A 12,596-nucleotide genomic window follows, 5' to 3' on the forward strand; every position below is an offset into this window, starting at 1 on the left:
AGATGGAGAGATTAATATCTATCTGCCTAACTCAAAAGTTCTTCTTCGGATATCCTAAGGTAAAATATATTCAAGCACTTTGAGAACTATCAGTTTCACTATCAAGTGTTATTTAATGATTTCAGTGAGTTTAATTGAGCAATTGAGGATAAGTTGGCAACTTACACTAATATAGAGAGCTCTAATTATGCCAGCTGTGGGAGATTCTATGGCCACAAATTCTTCATTACATATCCTATTGAGAAGTGATGTCTAATTCTCTTTACCTTGAAGTATTCCAGCCTTTCCAGCTTGGGTTCCAGGCATGTAAATGAGGAAGCCATATTGGATATTCCAGCATTAGCAGATGTGAAGAGCTATCTTGGATATTGTAACACATACACAGACAAATGCTTATTCCCAATATATACAAAGAATTCTTATAGCTCAATAATACAAAATCCAATTTAAAAATGGCAAAAGAATGGATAGCTCACAAAAGAAGATATAAGATATAAACTCATGGAAAAATGCTCAACATCATTAGTCATCAGGGAAGTACAAATTAAAACCATAATTACATGCCACTTCACACTTGATTTGTTAAAATTAGAAAGACTGATTATACCAATGTTGGCAAAGCATAGAACTCCCATACCCTACTGGTGGGAATGTAAAGTGGTAACAACCACTTTGGCAGCTTCTTGAAAAGTTAAACATTCACCTACTGTAGGAACCAGATTTTCAACTCCTAGACATTTATTCAAGAAATGAGATCAGAAATCCACACAAAAACTTGCACATGGATGTACATAGCAGCTTTATTTGTAATATCCAAAAACTGGAGAAAACCCAAATGTCCATCAACAGATCAGTGGATAAACAGACTGTGATACAACCATACAAAGGAATCTTACTCAGCAATGGAAAGGAATGGATACACAGAGCAACACAGTTGAATCTCAAAATAATTGTGCGGAGTGAAAGAAGCCAGACAAAATGAATATATATTGTATGAGTTTATTTATGTAAAATTCTAAAGAATGCAAACTAAACTGCAGTGATGGAAAATAGGTCAGTGGTTGCTTGAAGACAGAGTAGAGGGAGAGACGGATTGCCAAGGAGCACAAGGAAATTTTTGGAGGTGATTAAAAACTTTTTAATCTTGATTTTTAGTGATGGAGTATTCATGCAGTAAACAAAATCTGAGGTGACCCAAATGATCTCTGTGCCCCGGTGTTCACTCATTTGTGTAATCCCCTTGCTTCAGTATGGGCAGGAACTGTGACTTGCTTCCAACCAGTATAATATTGAAAGGGATTGGAGTCACCTGAGTGGCTCAGTTGGGTAAGGGTCTGCTTTAGGCTCAGGTCATGATCCCAGGTCCTGGGGTTGAGCCCTATGTCGGGCTCCCTACTTAGTCGGGCAGTCTACTTCTCTCTCTCCTTCTGACTCTCCCCCGTGTTCACGTTCTCATTCTTTCTCTCTCTTAAATGAATAAATAAAATCTTTTTAAAAAGTGATTTGCTGTCACTTTTGTAATTACATTATTTAAAATCCCATCTTAGCAACTGGATTTAGAGACTTTCCTTGCATGCTTTATGAAATGGTCATGTTGGAGAAGCCCAGGTGGTAAGGAACTAAGGAGGGCCTCTGAGAACTGAGTGGCCCCTGGGGACTGAGGGTGCTCTCAAGCCTTCCATCATACATCCACAAAGAAGTAACTTCTGCCAGCAACTTCAATGAGCTTGGAAGTGTATTCTTCTTCAGTTGAGCTACTGGATGAGAGTGTCGCCCAGAGGACATCTTGACTGCAGTTTTGTAAGACCCTGAGCAGAGGCCCTATTAAGCCATGTGCCTGGACTCTTGACCCACAGAAATCGTGAGGTGATAAATAAGTGTTGTTTTAAGCCACTAAGTTTTGGTAAATTGTTGTGCAGTGATAGAAAACTAGTACAATACATATGTCACACTGATCAAATTGAGATCCTTGGGGGACCTCAGTCTTTTCCCTCAAGGACTTCAACTAAACTGGATGAGGCCCACTCATATTATGGAGGGTAATCAACTTTACTTAGTTTGCTGATTTATGAAAGAAATCAGTCAGAGAAAGACAAATACCACAGGAATTCACTTGTATGTAGAATTTAAGAAACAAAACAAATAAGCAAAGGGAAAAAATGAGAGAGGGAGAGAGAGAGAGAGACAAAGCAGGAAACAGACTCTTAACTATAAAGAACAAACTGATGGTGACCAGAGGGGGGGGGGGGAGGGAAATGGGTGAAACAGGTGGTGGGGATTAAGGTGCTTGTCATGATGAGCTCCAGGTGATGTATGGAAGTGTTGAATTACTATATTGTACACCTGAAACCAATATAACACTGTGTGTTAACTGGAATTAAAATGAAAAACTTAAGAAAAAAGTCTGCTGATTTACATGTTAATCACATCTAAAAGATTTCTTCACAGCAACCTCTGAACTGGTATTTGACAGTACCATGACCTAGCCAAGTTGACACATACAATTAGCTGTTATACATGATCACAGATACAAGCAGATTTGACTGCTCTGTGCCTCTGTCTCTAATGGATTTAATGGATGTGAAGTTCAGTGGATTCACCAGCCCTGGAGGAACTTGCCAGGTCAAAAGGGCCAAGAGCCTTGGCTTACTGCCGTTTGCATCTTTTGAGGCTAGGGGGTGGGAGGAATATGTAGATACTCTGGGGTCCACCTTGCTACTACGGAAATGAGTTTTTGTGTCAGTCACAAAACCACATTGCCTCCATGCTTTATTTCCTACTGGCTCCTAAGGCCCACGCACACTTTCAGGGCTACAGGCCTAATCAGAGCCACTGAGAGCTGTGGGTGGCTTTTGTCAACACCCCTATGTGGAATTCCTGTAGCAGGGGCACCGGAGTTGCTCAGTGGTTGAGCATCTGCCTTTGGCTCAGGTCGTGATCCTGGGGTCCTGGGATCGAGTCCCACATTGGGCTCCCCGCAGAGAGCCTGCTTCTCCCTCTGCCTCTCTCTCTGTGTCTCTCATGAATAAAATCTTAAAAAAAAAAAAGAAAAGAAGAAGAAGAAGAACTCCCAAAGCACCGTACATCGCACAGGCCAGGGACTCAGCAAGGCTATGAAAAAAGTCTCATTCCTTACAAATATTTGACTATAACCATCATGTCCTTTCATTAAGTATTTATTTTCCTAAACATACTTGATTCCAGTCTCATCTTTTTGCAACCTTGGATATACATGGTCATCTTGGTGGGGGAAGACGTGAAAGGGGAAATGTGTGAGAGCACTTTCTATTTTAGCAGATGCTATTGGGTAACAGAGCTGAATGTAGACTTGAAAACAGTGAAATTTTATGTTTCAGTTGAATAATAAAAGTAGTTTGTGTGCATCTAAATGTCTCAACAGAGGAATGGAATCCTAGCCTCACCAGGAGGGTTTCTTTTGTGTGCATGTGGTTCCCTCCCACTTCTGATCCAACGTGGTGACAGCTCATTTTGCAGCCAGCACAGCTGGAGAAAATCCAGGTCAGCAGAAAGGAGGGGGAAGGAGTACACTATTTGGTGATGCTCTGTAGCTGAATGGTAGCTGTGCTCTGCTTTCCTGCAAATCCTTGAGTTATGAGGTCCAGGTAGAGTGGTTGGGGTAGAAATAGAATGAGATCACTGTAATGTACTTGTGGTTATGTATGGTGATGTCTCCTTGCTTTCTGCCTTATGCTGCATACGTAAGTTTCATATTAATGGAGAAGGATAATAGCATGGGCAGGATGGGAAGGACACATTGCAGAACTTAAGAAATTATATATAAATATATAAGTAATATTATATATGTGTGTATATCTTTAATTTTAAACTTCCTTGGTTTCCATAGCCCAGCTGCAAAAGGCCACCCAATTAGTTAAGAAGAGAAGGGCTTGAGGTCATGGCTGGTTATTTCATGTGTACTGAAATAGAGGAAATGGCTACAGTTGCTTTGCCAGGAGTGTCCAACCCTGAATTAGACTAAAAAGGCATCTTATAGCATTAGACAACTTAAAAAGATGTAATAAGGGAACTGCTTTCTCTGCACATCTGTTAAGAACATCTGGCTCTGGCATGAGCCTGGTAACTTTGACAGTTAGTTGGTGGCCCACAAAATGAAAAAGAGACAAACTCTCAAGTTGTCAGGCTCATCTATAGAATTTCCTGGTGGCAAAACCACCATGACCAAGGGTGAGAAGCAACTGGGGCATTTGAGCTGCCAGTGTTCCCTGCACTGACCAAGATGTAAAAGTCAAGGACTTTTGGAGACTTGGGTGCTCAGAAAGCAATACATCCGTACTCCGTCTCAGATGGCTTTTCACCATGAGCATCATGGGGACATTCAAGAGGCTTTCCCCTTTAAGTATTGCTCTATCTCTTTTGTGGTAGTAGATTATTGAGTGATGAGTCCCGTGGCAGGTAGCATTTTCCAAAGATAGCCATATCACCTCTCATCCCACGTGCTCATCTGCAATGTTACTGTCAAGAGGCACAGTCTTACTACCCTGCCCTTGAATCTAAGCTGGCCACTGGCTAGCAGCCAATTACATGGTATGGAGGTGATCCCTGTGCCTTTTGAGGTTAGGCTGAGAAGGCCCTGCAATTTCCACCTGGCTCTATCAGAAGGCGTGCTTTCTGGACATCCTCCTGAGGTGATCCTTCTCAGAGCTGTCACCATCTCTGGGAAACATAAATTACCTAGAGAGGCCACATGCAATGTGCTAGGTTTGGGATCATTTGTTACACAACAATAGATAATCAAAGCACCCCCATAAGAATGCTTTTAGAGGAGTCTGAATGTCATTCCCTCCACTCCCACCCCCACCCCACCCCCTTGACTCCAGGATCCTTTTCCATATGCCTAGCACTATATTATGCAACGTGCATTTTGTAAAAGAAATCAGAGCTACCACCTGCCTCTTTTTTGTAGGCACTGGAAAAAGATGCCTATTCCTCTGGGACAATGCTGCCTCACCCCACAGCACACAACCTTGCAGGCCAAGTGCAGGGTCTCATTCATTTTTTTTTTTGTAAGATTTTATTTATTTATTCATGAAAGACACACAGAGAGAGAAAGGCAGAGACACAGGCAGAGGGAGAAGCAGGCTCCATGCAGGGAGCCCGATGCGGAACTCGATCCTGGGACTCCAGGATCATGCCCTGGGCCAAAGGCAGGTGCTCATCCACTGAGCCACCTAGGATCCCCCCCAGCAGGGTCTCATTCAACCCCCTCCCCAAGCCGGTCAGACTTCTTGTGCAGAGTACAAACCGCATAATGATACATAGTGGCCCTGAAGAAATATAAAAGTCTCCTCAAGGAGTTTACATTCTCACTGATGATATAAAATATGTATGGTTTAAGACAGAAAAGTATCAGATGCTAAATCATGTGATAACATTGATTTAGAACAAGTTTTGTAAAAATAAGAAAAAAGAGTTGTAGGGGCAGCCCGGGTGGCTCAGCGGTTTAGCGCCCCCTTCAGCCCAGGGTGTGATCCTGGAGACCCGGGATCGAGTCCCGCGTTGGGCTCCCTGCATGGAGCCTGCTTCTCCCTCTGCCTGTGTCTCTGCCTCTCCCTCTCTGTGTCTGTCATGAACAAATAAATAAATCTTAAAAAAGAAAAAAAGAAAAGGATAAAGAGTTGTAGAAAAAGCACTGGACTTCTATTTTATTTGTTACTTTATTTTTACTGTTTAACCACTGGACTTTTAAATAGGAGAGATCTGGGTCAAATCATGTTTTGCTACCAACTAGCAGGGCCTCTCTTGGTTCCTGGGAACAAACTTCAGTTCCTTGGGCTTTGGTGTCCTTCACCTGGGGAATGAAGAAGCTGATCCAATTGGTGCTTCTCAAACTTTTCCATTGAGATATCCTTACAGTAGAGCCGGGTCTAAGGGTTGAGTCTGAATTGGCCGCCAAAAGCTAGACTCAAAAATCACACGCACATCTTATTTGTTCATATGGCTCACTTTTCACTGTGTTCAGTTTTCAGGGGAAAAAATCACATTAATTGAAAAATCTTCCCCAATTTTAAAAATAACACAGCTCCTTTACCACTACCATTCTCTATGGTGATGGATTAAAGATGGCCACAAATTCTTTGATATTCCTCTTGCTGAGAAAGAGGGTCTCTAGCCACTTAAAGGTAGGCAGTTTCTGTGGTTGCTTTGAGCAAAAGTATATAGAAGATGTGGTGCTGGGACAGTTTCCAGACCCAGGCTTTAAAGGGTTGGCAGCTTCTACTTCCTGCCTCTTAGAACAGTTTTTCTGAGTGTCCTAGGTTTTATTATTTGAGACCGCAAATCTGAAGTGGCCATCTTTAGGTCTTCTAGTCAATGGGTCCAGCCAAGCCCAGCCTTCTAGTTATCCCTACCAGGACACCAGATACATGAACACTTGGACTCTAAAGGCTAGGCCATCTGCTGATGTTACTGATTAGACGGACTGTCCAGCTGAGCCCTGGTGAAATGTCTGACCCCTAAAATAGTGAGATGCAATAGAATTATTCTTATTCTAAACCATTAAGTCTTGAGGTGGTTTGTTACACAGAAATAGATAACTGGAACATTCACCCTCAACCTGCTTTATTTTTCTTTACTACCAGTAAATCCAGTGTCTTGGATTTGGCCTATACTGGCCCATGAGAGCTGATTATTAAATTTTCAGGAATTTTGTGAGCCAGTTATTAAACAAAGCCATCATTAAAAATTATTCAACTTACAATTAAATGAATTATATTTTTAAAAGGTAATAAATCCTCAAAATTCATCATTTCCTGGTTATTTTATTCCATTCTACTCTTATCTAAGCTCTTGAGATTATCTGTGCCTCTTGTAGCTAACTGTACAGTGAAGCTATTCTACAAGAGGGTACTATTGCACATCACTTCCCAAATACAAGTTCAGTGACATCGCATTGGTAGCTTGAAATTGACCGTGGTGGAAGTATTCACGCTACAGAAATGGTCCAATGACTTCTAGAAATCTGGTTATTAAACATTTACCAGAACACTAGTACAACCATTCGTTGCACTTATTAACCATCTGATACATTAGCTACTTATTGATTGTTTGCTTACTGTTTTCCCTCTGTGCAATGTAAGCTTTCCAAGAATAAGAGCTTTATCTTTTTTTTTTGTTCCTTCCTATATGCCCAGAACCTACAAGAGTGTCAGGCACAGAGGAGGTAAATAAACATTTTTGTGTGAAGGTGTTCTGCTCCATTACCGTGTGTAGTTTGCCATCTTCCTCTTCTCTGGATACGCTGGCCTTACTCTTGGCAGCCATGTGACTGCACTTCTGGCCATAGACACCTGATTTAAGTTGTACCACCAGAGAGCATGGCTAAACTACACGTTTGGAATCAGCTGAGAGAACTCAACATGGTAGTTGCATGTGAGAGGGAGAATAAGAGATCAGTCAGCAATTGGATGACTGGTATTTTAAAATGTGTGGACTTGTAAGATATTGATGGCCATTTCTTATTCATCATGAGGACTGAATAGCAAAGAAAGCCTTCTTTTAGGAAGAATGAAATCATTTCTCTGGGAGGGAAGGAGAGGACTTCCAGATCTTAGCTCCTCCTGAGGTCTCACGTATTCTTGTCTTTCGGGTTTGAGAGACTCCCTGTATCTTTATAACCATTTTCATTGTGTGTATTCGATTAGTTAAGTTGATATCTTTGCTTGCAACCCAAAGCATCCTAAGAAATACAACCTCCATGTTTGTTTTAGATAAGCTTCTAAATTACTTAGAAAAAAATAACAAAAACACTTCTCATGGGTCTCTTTCGTAATTTTGGAAGGATGACTCACATTTAGTCTATAGTGTCTGGAAACATGTACACTGGGTTTAGCTCCCAACAATTTGTGTTCACTTCTCAGAGTCACAGTGTGTTGAAAATTAGGTGAATATATGATTGTGGGTTCAAGTAGCAACAGCATTCTTTTTTCACCAGTTCACAATTTATATTTGGGCCACGACTATGGAAAAGACACAAAGAACTGACAGGGTGTGTAGTGCCACATCAGAGGAGTTTTACTTAACTATGTCTTCCTCTTACATGGTTAATTTGGGGAGGAGAGAAAGTCTAATTCAAGACAGGCTCTTTTGCTGTGTCAAAGAAATACTGGTGAAAGGGCTTTTTCATGAGCAAAGATGATTGTCAATGTTATTCTTAATTTGCCACTTCTACCCTGAAATTTTCATCACAAGTAATGAACTGAGGATTTCAAACAACTGGTAGTTTCCCACAATCCATACTTGATGGCTTTTCAGATTTCATTTTCCTCACAGCAGCTGCCTCCTGGGCAGGGAAAATGTTTATGGTTTGGCCTTACGCTTGGTGATGCAGCATGGTTGACCTGATGACATTTGCTAAAGAAGGCAGCTTTGAGAGGCACTCTGATGATTAGGTTGGGCACTGAAGTCATTCACCCTATCTTGGTTTTTCAAAGTCCTTGTTTTGATGTGTTGCTTTTTTTCTTTCCTCATGAAGAAATGTAATGATCCAGTTCTGAATTTGCATAGTGACTGTGTCTTCTTGGTTACACCAGCCTCCATTTTTAGAAAAAGGGATTTTTCAAAGTTACTTCCCATTTCATCACCATTTGGTCTACACCAATTAATATCCAAATCATTTTTTTTCCAAATCGTTTTTTTTACAAGCCATTGTTTTGTTGTTACTGCCTATTTGTTAGATTATTTTCTTAAAGATTTTATTTATTTATTCATGAGAGACACACAGAGAGAGGCAGAGACACAGGCAGAGGGAGAAGCAGGCTCCCTGTAGGGAACCTGATGCCAGACTTGATCCAGGAGCCTGGGATCACGACCTGAGCCAGAGGCAGACAGTCAACAGTGAGCCACTCAGGTGTCCCTTTGTTAGATTATTTAAAATGACATTTCATTACCTCACTGAAGTCAGGAAGAGAAGGAGTGCCATCCGTGTGGAACTGCCCCGGGTGAGTTCTGGGAGGTTTTCCTCCACACAGGCCACCGGGGCCAGGGCTTCAGCTCCTTTAACTTAAAACACATTTGGCTGCATCAAAGGGAAAGGTTTTTCCCTTTACATGAGCTGTACCTTCCAGAGTCATTCTGAAAACCTCCCTCAAAGGAAGCTTTGAGCTACCCTTCACTTACGTTATTTGCTTTTTATTGTGCTGTTCTCTGCAAAGACTTCTTTTTGGTTGCCAAAAACTTTGCTGCTTTTTCTTCAAAATGTACACAATTATTTAAAAATATTTTGAAATACTTTTAAACACACAGCCCAGTGCAGAGAGCCACATAACCCATACCTGTGACTCACCACCTAAATATAACAAATATTTAGCATTTTGCCGTAATTGCAAAATAAGTCCTTTTTCTTAAAGAAACCCAATATTACAAATGGCAATACGGCCCCTTTTGTAGCCTCCCCTTGCCTCTTCCTCTTCCTTCCTCATGACTGGTGTTTTAAAATGTCACTGCAAGAGTGATGGCTTCATGCTGTTATTCCTCAGGGTTTTCTCACATGAGAGGTGCTCTGATTTAGGCCCATTTACGTCTTCATGATAATACAACCCATATTCAAAATGAGCATCCAGGTACATATCCTATACTTTGGGGAGTAACTAATTGGAGGGGGAACCCTGCTATTCTCTCCTTTGTTCCCAGGTCTGTGAGGGTCCTCAGGCACCTCGTGTCTGTCACAACCTTTAGTGGTTTCTTTTGATTTTGAATTTCTCTTATGTTTCACAGTTTCACTGGCATTCCGTTTATGCTTCAAACTTCCTCCAACCCATGTACCCAATTGAAATTATTACCGTCTTACTAAGGTAGATGCAGGATGACGTTAAGTTTGCAAAGCTGAGAGTTTCTGGTACTTCTGTGCTAACGGAAACTCAAGGGGCACTTGAGTGAACCATCAAGAGGGACAGCCAAATGCTGAGTCACCTGATTCTCTTAGAAGGGAAACCTTGCCTTAGAAGATTCCAGGGGCCAACTCGATTCCCGGAGTCCAGCCTAGCCACCTGGACATCATACTGCCATCTCAGGGGCCAGAATGGTAGGCTCATTAGGCCCTGGGCTCAGACCCACCTTCTGGGCCTTTTTGGCCTGTATCAGGCTATGGCCATAGGAGGGAGAGGGCAGCGTGAGCTCAGGAAAGAGTTTCTAACGATATATACACTCTTCCCTTGGAATGAAAGGAAGACTGTTTCCTGCCTCCCTCCAGCACAGCCTGAGAGAACCTGTGTGTCCTTTACCCCACATCCACTCCAGCCTCATTGTGGAGCCTGCCCCCACGTTGGCTCCTACACCTTGCCTGCCTCTACTCTAGGGGGTATTGACACTGCCCTGCACAGGGGCCCTGAATTTGTGTGGGTTTCAAATATTTTTTAAAAAATATGATCCACTTTAGTATATATATATATATATATGATTTTCCACATAGACAAATATGCTGTTGTGTTTTAGCTACAGACTGAAGTGGCATAAGGCAGCCTGCAGCTCACTTTCAAAACGGTGGATCCCATTTAAGATTCATGAAGAACCTGGAAAAAAATTGCAGATGACCTGCCGCGGGGAATAATTTACCTTCGAGGTGCCATCTACCAAATCTCTGACTCTAAAGCTACAAAAGATAAAAAGCGTGTAGGAATCTGGGGAGTTAATTCAAATGGCACATGTCCCGGCTCTTGGGTATTTGTGCAAGAAACTCCATTTCTCTAGGAAGGAAGTACTAACTTCAAGAGGCCTTTGTGCAGAGGGCAGCCTCCCCTTGGCCACACAGCAAGGCCCGTGGCCTCCGAGGGCCGACCCTCCCAGGGTCCCCTTCTACCCATCTGGGTGACTCCGGCCTGGGCCGGCTCCCGGCGGTGGCTAACATTGGCAGGCTGCTTTGCACGGGCGGCACTGCCCGAAGTGGTTTGTAGGCTTCGTTTCTCTTGATCCTCCCAAGGGCTGGTGGGCAGGTATTATGACCCCTGAGGTCGCACGGGGGCGAGCCGGCAGGGAGGCAGCGGGACCTGGCGCTGGGACCCAGTGGCGTTACTGTGTTCCGATCCGCCCAGCTCCCGTCCAATTACCAGAAAGCCACCTCAGCAGCCAGACGCGCCTAATAGCTAACTGTCTAGCAAAGGCTGCATTGTCTTTGGAGCTCTAAACACAGCCCTTTTAATTGGAATTGCTTCCTAATTCAGCTTCATATATCTTCTCTCCTCCCACACAAAGAATCCATTGTGTGGGTCTCAGGGACCAACTGGATGCTCCTTTGATATACTTTGCATGTAAATGTAAGGAACAAGACTCATTTGATTTCATTATATCCTTTATTGATGCGCCTGCAGCATTTTATTGTAGGTTTTTGTGACTAGAATTGCTAACAAAGGAGGGAGCGGGCTTCCAGGCTGGCAGCTCCTCGGAGGGAGGATTTACCACGCTGGGCTCCAAAGGGACCCTCACTCTCTGCTGTTGTCATTCTGAGCTTTTTAAAAAGGGCTGGGTGTTTTCAAGAGCTTGCTGCTGTTCTGTGGCCATAAAGGTGTTATCAAGCTGGGGTCGAATGCAAGATACCACCCTTGCCACCGTGCAGCGGGTGGGGAGCTTACTGCACCTGCCAGGAGAGGGGCTGGGTGACATCGCATCGCGGGGGAGTTCGCTCCATGCCAGGACTGACAGGCTGGTTCCTAATCCTTCCTACCTGCAATGACAGGCTCCTGGGACTACAGAACGGGGTTAATTATTCCCAGCATTCTTCATTGTAATTCTAAATGAGATAATGATTGGAAATAGTACATAGTCATTGAACTGAAAATGCCTGAGGCATTCCCCAGCTGGAGAAACTAGCGTTTTTTCCCCGTGGCATGTTTATTTCCTTTGGCGCTATCTTTTTTTTCTTCCCAGGTTTAGACAGTCTTTTTAACCGTTGGAACCTCTACAGCTCCAAACAGAAACGGCTAACGATGATTAAAAACTTACGAAGCACCCTGCACTTGATTGCGTTCTTGCATTTAATCCTAACGGCAGTCTTACGAAATTGGGATTTTATTATTTGCATTTTACAGGCAAGAGGTGGCATAGGGTGGCTAAGTACTACCCTTGGGGACACAGCTGGTACCCTGAGGTTCCAGAACTTGAATGCTTGGAATTGACTGCAGGAGGTAAGACCCTGTCTCCTAAGACCTTGAGCTTTCTTTTGTGAACATCTTGACTTAGAGGTCTGTCTATAGCCCACCTGGAGGCCTCGGGGGTCGATAGCCCTCCTGGTGGACATAGCTTTTAAGTAGCCCATCAGTCTTCTTTTTTCCAGTGTTCCAGATCAGTCTGGGTTCATATCTGTGTTCAATCTGACCAGGCCCGTCTGGGACCATACCACATCAGCAGAGGTTTCTATGGGTGCTGCACTGGACAAAAACGAAGTGAGTGTAGTTTTTGGTAGTGGTAAAAAGTCTTGATATACAAAAATTCATATCAGTACAACAGAAGACTTAGGTTGCCTAAGGATGTACCCTGCAAAAACCCAATTTGCTTTACTTTGACTTATGATAGAGCTTCTTCAAATACTGAGCTCCCTGATGCATTTAAAATGAGAACTCAACCAA

The sequence above is a fragment of the Canis aureus genome, chromosome 9 (genome assembly GCF_053574225.1).
Source record: "Canis aureus isolate CA01 chromosome 9, VMU_Caureus_v.1.0, whole genome shotgun sequence".
NCBI lineage: Eukaryota > Metazoa > Chordata > Mammalia > Carnivora > Canidae > Canis > Canis aureus.